We start from the raw sequence: 4,134 nt of genomic DNA, 5'->3' as shown, positions 1-4,134 counted from the left end.
GAGAGTAATTTGATTATTTAAGACACTAAATGAGTTCATTTGAAAATGTGACCAACTATAAAGTTGCATAACTTTTTGAGATCTACAAGTTTTATTTTAATAGTTTCTACATTCGAGACCGTTTACAAAATTTGAATTTTAAATTTGAAAACTTCACACGAATTTTTCAATGATAAGATGATTTCAAATCACAAAGTTGTCAATTACAAAGTTTCATTAAATTTCAAGACCTACAACTTTTATTTTGGTGGTTTTTCCATCCGAGATAGTTTGAAAAATTCAAATTAAAAAATTCAAACATAGTTTTGCATAACAAGATGATTTCAAACCAAAACATTATCAACTACAAAGTTTCATAACTCTTCAATACCTACAACTTTCATGTTGGTGATTTTTTTCTTTCGAGGTCGTTTTCAAAATTTAAATTTCAATTTTTTTAAATTCAGATGTAGTTTTCGTTGACAATATGACTTCAAATGAAAAGGTTGTCAACTACAAACTTCTATAACTTCCAAGATCTACAAAGTTTATTTTGGTTCTTTGGTCATTTGTTCATCTCACATGATGGTTCTAACAATATGCACAAATTCTATACATCTCTCTCGTAGTTTCATAAACTACGAGAGAGATAGGTTTTATGAACATTTTTTTTTATTTTGTCATATGAAGAAATATTCAATATATAAATTGTACATCATGATGAGTTATACATATTTGTAGTTGAAAACTTTTTCATTTGAATTAATTTACTGCTTTAAAATGTGATTTTTAAATTGCCTTTGCCTAGTGTTGGAAAAAAAGCACTCGACAAAGAGCTCTTTGTCGAGTGTTGTATTTGTGACACTCGGCAAGGAGCTCTTTGCCGAGTGTAAAAAACACTCGGCAAAGAAACTCTTTGTCGAGTATCAAAAATAAAACACTCGGTAAAGAGCTTCTTTGCCGAGTGTTTTCTTTTACCGATGGTTTTTTGCGTGGCACTCGGCAAAGAGCTTCTTTGCCGAGTGCCCGACAAAAAACACTCGGCAAAGAACTTGACACTCGACAAAGAGTCAAATTCCGGTAGTGATGCTAAGGTTGGCAAAGAGAGACATTAAATTATCTTCATTATCACTAGAGCTACCCTCATCATTAGATGTTGTATATTTTGGGGGTGGCTCTAGAGTGTACCTTCTTTTTCTTGCCATCCTTAGCCATGAGACACTTGTGGCCGACGTTGGGGAAGATGAGTCCCTTGTTGACGGCGATGTTGGCGGCGTCCTCGTTGGAGGAGGAGTCGGTGGAGCTCTCGTCCGAGTCCCATTCCCGACATATGTGGGCACCGTCGCCCTTCTTCTTGTAGTACCTATTCTTCTCCTTCTTCTTCCCCTTCTTGTCTTCGTCCATGTCACTTTCACTAGATATTGGACATTTAGCAATAAAGTGACCAGACTTACCACACCGGTAGCACACCTTCTTGGAGCGGGACTTGTAGTGCTTTCCCCTCCTTTGTTTGAGGATTTGGCGGAAGCTCTTGATGATGAGCGCCATTTCCTCGTTGTCAAGCTTGGAGGCGTCGATTGGAATCCTACTTGATGTAGACTCCTTCTCTTCTTCCGTCACTTTGAATGCGACGGGTTGCACCTCAAGTGTGGAGGTGGCGCCTTGCTCCAAGTTGACAATGTGTTTGGAGTATTTGATCATAAGTTCAAAGCTCACAAACTTGGCAATCACTTCCTCAGGAGACATTAGTTTATATCTAGGATCCCCACGTATTAATTGAACTTGAGTAGGATTAAAAATACGAGGGATCTAAGAATAAACTTGACCATCTCATGGTCATCCCATTTGGTTCTCCCGAGGTTGCGCACTTGGTTGACCATTGTCTTGAGCCGGTTGTACATGGCTTGCGGCTTTTCCCCTTTATTGAGGATGAATCGACCGAGTTCTCCCTTGATCGTTTCGCGCTTGGTGATCTTGGTCACCTCGTCCCCTTCGTGCGCGGTTTTGAGGACATCCCAAATTTCTTTGGCACTCTTTAACCCTTGCACCTTATTATACTCCTCTCGACACAAAGAGGCGAGGAGTATAGACATGGCATGGGAGTTAAAGTGCCTAATTTGGGCGCCTCGTCCGAGTCGTAGTCTTTGTCCCCCACCTTAGGTACCTTCGCTCCATACTCAACAATATCCCAAATACTTTCGTGGAGTGAGGTTAGATGGTGCCTCATTTTATCACTCCACATACAATAATCCCCACCATCAAAATATGGTGGCTTGCCTAGGGGTATGGAAAGTAATGGAGCGCGCTTTGAAATACGAGGATAGCGTAGGGGCATCTTACTATACTTCTGGCGCTCATGGCACTTAGAAGCGGTGGATGACTTAGAGCTCGATGTGGAGGGTGACAAAGAGTCGATCTCGTAGTAGACCACTTTCTTCATCATCTTCTTCTTCTTGTCACCTCTCCGATGCGACTTTATGGAGGAAGAGGATTCCTCCTTGTGTTTGTTGCTGGACTCCCTTGAGAGAGTCCTCTTCGAGCTTGCGCACTTATCGCCGATCATGATCTCCCTCTTGGCGTGATCTCTAGACATCACTTCGAGTTGGTTAGGCTCTTAATGAAGCACTGGCTCCAATACCAATTGAAAGTCGCCTAGAGGGGGCGGGGGTGAATAGACGAAACCTGAAATTTATAACCTTAAGCACACACTAAAGTCGGGGGTTCCCGTTAGAATTAAATTCAAGTCCGAAAAAGAGGGGAAAAACAAATCAACAAGAATCAAAGCGAGTGAACACGGTGATTTGTTTTACTGAGGTTCGGTTCCAAAGAACCTAGTCTCGTTGAGGAGGTCACAAAGATCGAGTCTATTTCAACCCTTTCCCTCTCTCAAACGGTCACTTAGACCGAGTGAGCCTTCTCCTTAATCAATCCGGTCACTAAGACCCCACAAGGACCACCACACACTTAGGTGTCTCTTGCTTTGATTACAAGTCAGTTGAGAACAAGAATGAGAAAGGAAGAAAGGCAATCCAAGAAACAAGAGCGCAAAAGAACACGAACACACACTCTCTCAAGTCACTAAATGGTTGAGATGAATTCTATACTTGGAGGGGATTTGATCTTTGGAAATATGTCTTGGAGTGAATGCACTAGCTCTTGTATTGAATGTGATCTCTAAAAAACTTGGATGCCAAAGGTTGTGGTGGTGGGGGGGTATTTATAGCCCCCAACCACTTTGGTAGCCGTTGGGGAGGCTGCTGGTGATGGGCGCACCGGACAGGCACTGTTCCTTGTCCGGTGCGCTGCCATGTCACCCAACCGTTAGGGTTCGGAGCTGGTCGACCGTTGGAGGCTTTGTCCTCTTGCGAACCGGACAGTCCGGTGCCACACCGGACAGTCCGGTGCAACACCAGACAGTCTGGTGCCCTCTGACTTCGCTGCTCTAACTTCTGTGCGGTACTGTGCTGCACTGTTCCTTTTGTTAGAGTCGACAGTTGGCGAAGATAGCCGTTGCTCCGCTAGCACACCGGATAGTCCGGTGGCACACTGGACAGTCCGGTGAATTATAGCAGAGTGCGCCCTGGAATTCCCAAGAGTGGCTGGTTGACATCTGTACGGTCCTAGTGCACCGGACATTGTCCGATGGCACACAGGACAGTCCGGTGCGCCAATTCTCAGCACACTCAAGTTCTTTACTCCGTTTTAAGTTGTGTCCCTAACTTGAATATTTTATTGGTTTGTGTTGAACCTTATGCACCTGTAATACATGAATTCTAGAACAAACTAGTTAGTCCATGCGTTTGTGTTGATTATCAACCACCAAAATTAGTTATACGAAATGGTTAACCCAATTTCTTTTTCAGTCACTCTATAACACACTCACGAGTTAGAACAAAAATAGATTCAAAAAATAGAATGAAAAAGAAGTTAGGGTTTATGTCTTAGGGGCACCAGACTGTCCGGTGTGTCCCCTGACAGTGGGTCTAACTAGCCCTGGGGGCAGCGCCTCTTGAAAGGGAAATGTGCCCTTGGGCCATTTCTAAGTGTTTTGGTGATTTAGTGTCCAACACAAGTGCCTAAGTGTCAAATGGTGGACAAAGTACAAATCAAGTATAAAGGTATGTTTCTCAGACTTAGTACATTGTTTTAGTGACT

The 4,134-nt window shown here is 42.8% G+C and overlaps 1 pseudogene; it reads right to left on the bottom strand.

Moving 5' to 3' along the window:
- Positions 1-3,138: 3,138 nt before the first annotated feature.
- Positions 3,139-3,747, bottom strand: LOC118476081 (uncharacterized; annotated as a pseudogene).
- Positions 3,748-4,134: the final 387 nt, after the last annotated feature.

Source organism: Zea mays, chromosome 1 (genome assembly GCF_902167145.1).
Source record: "Zea mays cultivar B73 chromosome 1, Zm-B73-REFERENCE-NAM-5.0, whole genome shotgun sequence".
Lineage (NCBI taxonomy): Eukaryota > Viridiplantae > Streptophyta > Magnoliopsida > Poales > Poaceae > Zea > Zea mays.
This window is presented reverse-complemented; position numbering and strand designations above follow the sequence as displayed.